Source organism: Pseudochaenichthys georgianus, chromosome 16 (assembly GCF_902827115.2).
Source record: "Pseudochaenichthys georgianus chromosome 16, fPseGeo1.2, whole genome shotgun sequence".
Classification (NCBI taxonomy): Eukaryota; Metazoa; Chordata; class Actinopteri; order Perciformes; family Channichthyidae; genus Pseudochaenichthys; species Pseudochaenichthys georgianus.
Window position 1 is genome coordinate 40,044,687 of NC_047518.2, and position 10,724 is coordinate 40,055,410.

Genomic DNA, 10,724 nt, shown 5'->3' on the forward strand with positions numbered 1-10,724 from the left:
TGGAGTATTTTATAATCTTTAGTTTTCATTCCACTGTATTTTGTCAACAACGCTCAACTTTTGCTCATTCTGACTCTTATTCTATTTCATTTTCAACATTGTACTTCTTTTAACATCCTACAAACACAGCTTGATTGGTTAATTAAAGAGGCCCTGTTGTACTTATTGGGGTTTCCTCTTTCCAGTGGTGTGTTATACAGGTTTTTGTGCATGTTAATGGTCTGCAAAGGCTAACATCCCTGTGTTCCCCTCAGAGGAAGTTTCTCACCCACTTCTTGCCTGAAAAATCTCCATTAGACTCCTTTGTTTACTTTCGTGACATAGTGACATCACTATGTAAGACTTGTGCTTCTATTGGCTAGCGCTCCAACACATTGTACGTGATGGGCTAAGGGGCGGGACATCTCTAAGCAGTTGACCAATCACAACAGAGCCGGCCAGCTAACCAATGAGAGCAGACTGGGCTCTGGTTTCAGACAGAGGGTGAAAAGAGGTGCTGCAGCACAGGCAGTATGAAGAGCTTTTTGAACATTAAAGCGTGGAGACATGTCACGGCAGACGAACAAAATACAAATATCCATCCATCCATCCATCTTCTCCCGCTTATCCGCGGTCGGGTCGCGGGGGTAGCAGTTCCAGCAGAGAGCCCCAAACTTCCTTTTCCCTGGCGACATCAACCAGCTCTGACTGGGGGATCCCAAGGCGCTCCCAGGCCAGCGAAGAGATATAATCCCTCCACCTGGTCCTAGGTCTACCCCTTGGTCTCTTCCCAGCTGGACGTGCCTGGAACACCTCCCTAGGGAGGCGCCCAGGTGGCATCCTAACTAGATGCCCGAACCACCTCAACTGGCTTCTTTCGACGCGAAGGAGGAGCGGCTCAACTCCGAGTCCCTCCCTGATGACCGAACTTCTCACCTTATCTCTAAGGGAGACACCAGCCACCCGGCGGAGGAAACCCATCTCGGCCGCTTGTATCCGCGATCTCGTTCTTTCGGTCATGACCCATCCTTCATGACCATAGGTGAGGGTAGGAACGAAAATGGCCCGGTAGACAGAGAGCTTTGCCTTCCGGCTCAGCTCCCTTTTCGTCACAACGGTGCGGTAAAGCGACTGCAGTACCGCTCCCGCTGCTCCGATTCTCCGGCCCATCTCACGCTCCATTGTTCCCTCACTCGAGAACAAGACCCCGAGATACTTGAACTCCTTCACTTGGGGTAAGGACTCATTCCCTCAAAATACAAATATGAACCTGAAAATGAGCATACTAATTTTGGTCAATTGCTTGTAACGTACTTTGAAGTGCATTTAATTTGCTCGAAAGGTGCTTTATGAATAATGTTTGATTGATTTATTGAAGAAAAATGACATAAAACACTTAAATTATTTTAAGTAGTAACATGTTGTTATGGCCTTCATGCAGAAATAATTATTCAATTGTACTTTATGAATGTGACATAGACGCACACATTACGCACTGTATTGTGACAAATTGCTAATATTCCCAGAAGTTAAATATTACTATAGTGGGTGAGGTAAGCTGGTAATATAATTTATTTCCCATGACTCAAGTAGACTATTTATTTGCTGTGTCATGATACATTCGCTGCACAGTAAACCACATTTGCCTTATAAAAACAACAACGACAATGATTTATAAGCACAATTAAAACAACATATACTGTCATATGAAGGGTACATGGTGTTTCTGTGAAATATATAAGCCACGTTAAACCTGCACCTGTCACTTTACATCAGCGGGAAATACTGTATGTCATTATGTTCTATAAAGAATAAATGACTCTTATAATAAACTACTAATCTGACGCCTCACAGAAAAACAAGATAAAATACTTTATAAAGTTACACGGAACTTTCCATGGCAGTATATTTCCATGAAAGCCACGTCGATATGTATCTATTATCTTTATTTATGATTTAAATTACATCAAGTAATCTTCTTAGAAAGCATAAGAGACATGCTGTTTTAATGGGCAAAAGGGATGTGGTAATGCAAACAGAGGAAACACAAATGTAGAAAAATATCTGGCAGTGAGAGCAGAGCAAGTTAATATTTCAAATGACAATCTTTTACAGCCGCAAGGGAGCTCATATAAACTCAATTATTGTAACGACAGCAATAAAATCAGATATTCACAGACTGCAGAGGAGCTGCACACTATATGGAGAAGTCAGTGGTGGATTAGAAAACACAACAGTAGGAAAATTACATTCGTTTTTAGCCAGGCTTTAGTGGGTGGTAATGACTGCCCAACATCTTCGTCAGGACTCAAATATCTCAGCATTTACAGGAAGGACTGACATAACATTGTGTAAAAGTATTGAAGGATATTCAAGGATCATTTGACAGGATCATGATACAAAATGCAGTTGTAGCTTAAAGTCCATTTACCACAGATGGCTTCATGTCTGGGATCAGGGTCTTCAGTGGAATAAAGCTTGAGCTGTGCAGGGATGAGCGGCCATCTTATCATACTGCGTGTGTGTGTGTGTGTGTGTGTGTGTGTGTGTGTGTGTGTGTGTGTGTGTGTGTGTGTGTGTGTGTGTGTGTGTGTGTGTGTGTGTGTGTGTGTGTGTGTGTGTGTGTGTGTGTGTGTGTGTGTGTGTGTGTGTGTGTGTGTGTGTGTGTGTGTGTGTGTGTGTGTGTGTGGCTCTGAAATGCCACACCTCACTTTATCAGCAAACTGGACAGGAATGAATACTTCATCTGCGGAGCCCTGCTGGCCAGCACAGGTGTTCCTCATTCCCCTTAATTGGGTCTGTTACTGTCCACTGTGTGTGTGTGTGTGTGTGTGTGTGTGTGTGTGTGTGTGTGTGTGTGTGTGTGTGTGTGTGTGTGTGTGTGTGTGTGTGTGTGTGTGTGTGTGTGTGTGTGTGTGTGTGTGTGTGTGTGTGTGTGTGTGTGTGTGTGTGTGTGTGTGTGTGTGTGTGTGTTTGTTTGTTTGTGCAAGGCAAGGTCATTTCTCTTTACTCTTTAGTAAGTAGTAGTTTAGCAGCTGCACAGAGCAAGCATTCAAAATACCTTAAACTAAAGCAAATTAAATCCATTCAGCCATCATCATGTGTACTGCACTGTAACTTTTATCTTTTAATGTTTATTTTATTATATTTTACTGTTTTTAAATGCCTTTATCTGAATGTCTTTCATTTTTGTAAAGCACCTTGAATTGCCTGGTGCTGAAAGGTGCTATATAAATAAACTTGCCTTGCCTTGCCTTGCCTTGTATATCTGTAGCTACACTTGTACTTTTTTCCTACTATGCAAAACCAAACCACTAGAGTCTATTTTTTGGGGGTTTTTCTAGGGTTTGATAGAGTCAATCGTCCATGTAAATACTAATTATGCTCACCCATGGTCCATCTAACCAGGGGATTTCACCTGAAATGCTGTGTGTGTGTGTGTGTGTGTGTGTGTGTGTGTGTGTGTGTGTGTGTGTGTGTGTGTGTGTGTGTGTGTGTGTGTGTGTGTGTGTGTGTGTGTGTGTGTGGACTAGCATTACTATACTTGTGGGGACCTACATCTGTTTACATAGTCACTTGTGGGGACTCGCCTCCCTTATGGGGACAAATTGGAGGTCCCCATAAGGGGAATCATTCATTTTAGGCAAGGCAAGGCAAGTTTATTTATATAGCACTTTTCAACACAAGGCAATTCAAAGTGCTTTACAAAAAATGAAAGACATTAAGCATTAAAAAAGAAAAGCTAATAAAATAAACATTAAAAGGAAAAATACATGGATAAAAGTTACAGTGCAGTCTAAGATATGAATAGTTCAATTAAAAGCAGCGACAAAAAGAAAAGTCCTCAGCCTGGATTTAAAAGTAGTCAGAGTTGCAGCGGACCTGCAGGTTTCTGGGAGTTTGTTCCAGATGTTTGGAGCATAATAACTGAACACTGCTTTTCCATGTTTAGTTCTGACTCTGGGGACAGAACGCTGACCAGTCCCTGAAGACCTGAGAGATCTGGATGGTTCATAATTTAGCAGGAGGTCAGTAATGCATTTGTTACTTCTAGGCTGGATTATTGTAACTCTTTATTATCAGGGAGTACCAAGAAGTCAGTCAAGTCGCTTCAGCTGATTCAAAATGCTGCGGTTCGTGTACTAACTAGAGTTAGGAAAAGGGACCACATTACTCCTGTTCTGGCTGCCTTACACTGGCTCCCTATAGAACACAGGATAGAATTTAAAATTCTTCTTCTCGCCTACAAAGCCCTTAATGGGCAGGCGCCATCTTACCTTAAAGAACTCATTATACCCTACTGTCCTACTAGGGCATTGCGTTCCAAGAATGCAGGGTTGTTGGTTGTTCCTATAGTCTCTAAAAGTACAATGGGAGCCAGAGCCTTTTCTTATCAAGCTCCACATTTGTGGAATCAGCTTCCAGTTTGTGTTCGGGCGGCAGACACCCTATCCGTTTTTAAGAGTGCGCTTAAGACCTTCCTTTTTGATAAAGCTTATAGTTAGGGCTGATTAGATTCAGCCCCTAGTTTTGCTGATATAGGCTTAGTTTGTCGGGGGACATCTTACTTCTTCCTTCTCTCTGTCTATACCTGTGTACTCTCATGTTCCGATTAACCCAGCTTCCCCAAATGTCCTTCTTTTTGGTGTCTATATACGCTGGGATCCGGAGTCATGGATGATCCTGCGGTCCTGTGTCCTGGATCGCGAGCGCTGGATCTTGAGTCGTGGCTGTGGTCCTGGATGGATATCCTCGTGGATTCATCTTCCTATTATACACACATGCATTTCCAAACATTTGGACTACCTATGTTGCAAATGTATTATCTTTTCAATTTACACACGGCATCTATTGCACGTCTGTCCGTCCTGGGAGAGGGATCCCTCCTCTGCTGCTCTCCCTGAGGTTTCTCCCATTTTCCCTTTAAACTGGGTTTTCTTCGGAAGTTTTTCCTTGTACGATGTGAGGGTCTAAGGACAGAGGGTGTCGTATTGTCATACTGATATTCTGTACACACTGTGAAGACCACTGAGACAAATGTAACATTTGTGATATTGGGCTATATAAATAAACATTGATTGATTGATTGATTGATTGATTGATTGATTGATTGATTGATTGATTGATTGATTATGTATTTTGGGCCTAAACCATTCAGTGCTTTATAAACCAGCAGCAATATTTTGAAATCTATTCTTTGACACACAGGAAGCCAGTGTAAAGACTTCCGAACAGGAGTGATGTGATCCACTTTCTTAGTGTTAGTGAGGACTCGAGCAGCAGCGTTCTGAATCAGCTGCAGCTTTCTAATAGATTTTTTAGTGAGACCTGTGAAGACACCATTGCAGTAGTCGAGTCTACTGAAGATAAAGGCATGGACACGTTTTTCCAAATCCTGCTGTGACATTAGTCTTTTAATCCTAGATATGTTCTTTAGGTGATAGTAGGCTGATTTAGTAACTGTTTTAATGTGACTGTTGAAACTCAGGTCAGAGTCCATGACTACACCTAGATTTCTGGCTTTATCTGTTGTTTTGAACATTGCAGACTGAAGCTCAGCGCTAACTTTTATACGTTCTGCCTTGGCTCCAAAAACCATTACCTCAGTTGTATCTTTGTTTACTTGGAGAAAGTTCTAACACATCCAGTCATTGATTTGTTCAATGCACTTACTTAGTGTTTGAATTGGAGCATAGTCTCCTGGTGAAATTGTTACGTAAATGTGTGTGTCATCCGCATAGCTATGGTAACTTATTTTGTTGTTCTTCATTATCTGAGCCAGTGGTAGCATGTAGATGTTAAAGAGAAGAGGCCCCAAGATGGAGCCTTGAGGAACCACACATGTCATATTTGTCAACTCAGATGTGTATTTACCTATAGAAACAAAGTTGTTTAGGGTGAAGACTTGGTTAGGTTTAGGTTTAGGATTAGGGTTAGGGTAATGTTAAGGGTTAGGCATGTGTTGGTTATGGTTAAGGTTAGGATAAGTCTCTAGGAAATGCATGTAAGTCAATGTAATGTCCCCTGAAGTGATGTATACATGGTGTGTGTGTGTGTGTGTGTGTGTGTGTGTGTGTGTGTGTGTGTGTGTGTGTGTGTGTGTGTGTGTGTGTGTGTGTGTGTGTGTGTGTGTGTGTGTGTGTGTGTGTGTGTGTGTGTGTGTGTGTGTGTGTGTGTGTGTGTGTGTGTGTGTGTGTGTGTGTGTGTGTGTGTACAGACCATATACAGTATACGCACAGTGTAAACAAAATATACCCTTAACATTTGCACTAATGCACATGCTGAAGCTACGTTGTTGATGTACTGAATTACATAATTTTTTAGCCTTAAATATCGAAGTGGCAAAGGGTCAACAGGTCATGGTGGTGGGTTGTTACAGACCCCCCTCAGCTGTCAAGGACTCTTTATCTTCATTGGCAAAACTTGTATCTCAACTAGACTACAAGGAAATAGTGCTGCTTGGTGATTTTAATTGGGACTGGTTAACTTCTGTGTCAGAGGATTTTAAAAACCTTTGTATCTCTTTGAATATTACTCAGATTGTTGACAGTCCTACTCGCCCTAACATTAAGTTCCCAAATAAATCCTCCTTAATTGATTTCATTTTAACTAATGTTCCCCATAAATACTCATCTGTGGGAGTATTTGCTAACGATGTGAGTGACCACTGTGTTGTAGCCACAATTAGTGACACAAAAGTCCAAAAGGGTAAACCTCGTATTATCATAAAGAGAGACACTAAACATTTTGTGGAGCAGGGTTTTGTTCATGATATGTTTGGGTTTGATGGGGAAAAATCGATCTGTGTGCTGATGTAGAAACCGCATGGTCTTATTTTTATCTTGGTTTTATGGAAATTATAGATAGACATGCACCCCTGCGTACATTTAGAGTGAAGGGACGAGACAATCCTTGGTTCAGGCTCAGAGGTAGAATGGCTTCGTTTTAGGCAGCTAAGAAATAGATTCACATCACAAATCAAAAGTGCTAAATCAAAGTGCTATCTGTCAGTAACCACAAACAATGAACAACCCTAGACAATTCTGGAAAGCCATAAAATCGATATCCACCGGTGAGATCCGTAATGAGCTACCTCCGTGCCTTACCACAGCATCTGGCTCTATATCGGACAGGGCTACTATGCTAAATTGCTTTAATGAGCATTTTGTGTCCTGTGGTTCTCTATTTGATTCTGTGACTAACTCTGCTTCTGTGAACACCACAGTCTGTGACTCTGAACAATGTGGTCTGGAAAACCCTTTCAGTTTTACTCCTTTTACTGTTGATGTTGTTCGTGAAGTCTTAACCAAGTTAGATCCTAAGAAACCGGCTGGCCCGGACAACTTAGAACCTTTCTTTTTAAAGATAGCTACAGATTGAATTACTCCACCTCTCACTTCTCTTTTTAACCTCTCCCTCAGCACTAACACAATCCCAAAAGTATGGAAGTCAGCGTATGTCCTGCCTCTACTGACAGGAGGGGAGGCCACTTTATTAAACAATTATAGACCCATCTCCAAATTGTCAGTTCTGTCTAAGGTTCTTGAACGCTTAGTGAGTGAACAGGTAAAGGTGTTTTTATGTAACAATGACATCCTGTCTAAACATCAGTCAGGCTTCAGAAAGCAACACAGCACCATCACTGCCACAATGAAAGTGGTGAATGATGTGGCGAGTATTTTAGACAATAAGCAGAGTTGTGCAGCTCTGTTTATTGACCTATCCAAAGCTTTTGATACCGTCGATCATCGCATCTTGAAGCAGAGGCTACTCAGTATTGGCATATCCAGCCATGCAGTGGGGTGGTTTGTGAACTACCTCTCTGAAAGGTCCCAATGTGTTCAGTTTGATGGACTGTCTTCTGAGTGGTTGAACATTGCAAATGGTGTTCCACAAGGTTCTGTTTTAGGACCACTTTTATTCTCCATCTATATTAATAGTTTAGTTGAAAATGTCGAAGGAGCAACCATACATTTTTATGCGGACGATACCGTGATGTATTGTGCAGGTCCCTAGATTAACGAGGCTGTTGTTAAATTACAGGCTGTTTTTAACAATATTCAGACTCAGCTCTCTCTGAGCTTAAGCTTCTTTTAAATGTGGATAAAACCAAGGTAATGCTCTTTTCTAAAGCTAAAAATACACCGGAGACTGCTTTGGATATTGTAACAACGCAAGGAATACAACTTGAAGTGGTTGCCTGTTACAAATACTTGGGTATCTGGCTTGATGATTGTCTCACTTTTAAACTTCATGTCAATAACCTGCTTAAAAAACTGAGGGTTAGGCTAGGTTTCTTTTTCAGAAACAAGTCCTGTTTCTCGCTTGAGGCCAGGAAAAGGCTCTGTGACCTTTTTACCTGTGCTGGACTATGGTGATTTGTTATATATGAATGCACCTGCCAATTGCCTGAGCAAGTTAGATGCTGCCTTTCACAGTACACTGACATTTTTGACAAATTGTAAAGCACTTACTCATCACTGTACCCTGTATACCAAGGCGGTTTTGCCATCACTTACTGTACAGAGGCTCAGTCACTGGTACTTTTCATTTACAAAGCCATCTTGGATAAACTACCATCTTATATCTGCTCCCTGATCTCTCTGCGAATTGAAAGTACTTATTGCCTGAGATCGCATGCTGTGGTTTTATTAAATGTGCCAAGTGCTAGGACTGACTTAGGGAAGAAAGCTTTTAGATGTGCAGCTCCACTAACATGGAACAGTCTGCAAAAATAATAGAAAATTACCAAGCTAGTACCACTACATGTTTTTAAAGCTCGGTTGGATGCTACACAATCAGATGCTGTTGGTACCTGTACATATGGATAGATATGTAAATTGTAATCCCTGTAAATGTTGCTGTATGATGTCCTTTTGTTGTTCTGTTGTTTATGTTTGTATGTTTTCATGTGGAACCTACTGCTGCAGGTCTCCCTTGAAAAAGAGATCATTGCTCAATGGGATTTCACCTGGATAAATAAAGGTTTTGAATTGAATTGAATTTGTTTTTGTTGTCCATATTGTTGCTGTTGCATGCTAGTGTAATGCTAGCAAGTGTATACTGCATGCTATTCAACCCTCTTTGGCTCAAATGGCTAAGGTCTTATCTCAATCTGATTTCCTGGTTTAATTTGAAAGTATACCTCTTTTATCGGAGTTTATTTAACATGTACAGAGCACATTAATAAACATTTCTGTAAAGAGTTTAGCCAAGAGGGTAGTTTTCATCTATTGTCCCTGGACAGATGTTACAAGTCACCCTGAAAAACATATAATAACAAATACATACAATCATTAGAAGCAATTCAACATAGATGCTTATTTAAAACAATAAATAAAACATTTATTTAATACCTACATACCTTGAGTTCAGTGATCTAAAACAGCAGGCTTTTTTTCACAGCAGATATTTCACCTGTCGTAGGAAAAAAGGCACAGGTGTGGATAATAACACTGATTATGTCTAACTTCATTCCAGCTGCTTCAAGTTCAGTTTCAGGGTCTTGTTATTTTGCATGTTGGCTCGCTGTCAAACTGCGATGACTTACGGGCACACTTTAATAGAACCAAGTCATGCAATTCAAATGCAAATTGCTTTATTTTCCGTGGGGAGTTTCGTTTGTCCGGTGGACAAATGGGACATGTAAAACATGAAAAAATCTAATTCAGACACAAAAGCTTAGGATATAAACAGGAGGACAAGCCGGGGGCCGTGATAGAGCAGCAGTGTGATACAGTGCTGGTGTTTGAGTCATTATTAAAATTGTATTAGCAACACCTGTGCTTTTCTTACAATAACAAGTTAAATGTCTGGTGTAAAAATGGCATTATGGATGGCAAATGCTTATATTTAGATGTTAAAAAATACATTTGAAATAAAGTTTCAAAGATGTGGGTTGTGTTCAGGGTAAGAACCAGGATCCTTGACAGTAAAATGACAGTAATAGAAAAGTTAAATAACAGAACGTTTTGAGAATTTTAATTTGAGTTTAAGACACAGTGAGCACATGTTTTGGAAAATAAGGACATTTTGTGTGGTTCCTTTCTTTTTTTAAACACTGTGAAAGGGTTACAACTTGGTCTAAGGGCTAATGTTAATATTAGGTTTGCGTTAAGGATTCAGGGAATGCATTATATCAATTACGTATAAAAATGTTGGGGTTTTTGTGTGTCTTTTACCTTAGGACGATATAGAGAAAGAAGCCAAGACAGTTGGTGGATTTACCACTTCTGGATTAGCCTACCTCACATAGAGGAGGACAACATTGCAACACAAGCATCATCTCATTTTAACATTACATTTTGTATCTAATTGATTTGTTCAAGTTTATTATTGAAGATGCTGTCCTGCGTGCATTTAGTCTTTGATTATGCATGAACAGCCCAGGGAAACAAAGTAGTATTAGCCTGTTTGACCTAATTACAACAACATTAACAGCATCAAAATAAAGGTAACATTGATATTAAAAAAAGACACAAAAATGACAAATTCTTGTATCAAAACCTCCGATAAATCAGAGTTAAAAAGAAATGTCTTCAATTCATCAAAGACTGGTGAGTTGAGGCTGTTTTCCACATCTGTCAGATACGTTCACAGCTGTTATTTATAGCTCACCTTATCTATCCCTGTTTCCTTTCTTCTCTCGCTCTGTCACAGATACTGGGATCACAGCAGCTCAGAGTCAAATCACCAGCAGTCAGGAGAGGACCGAACCACCGCAGACAGACACACAGATGTTCCCT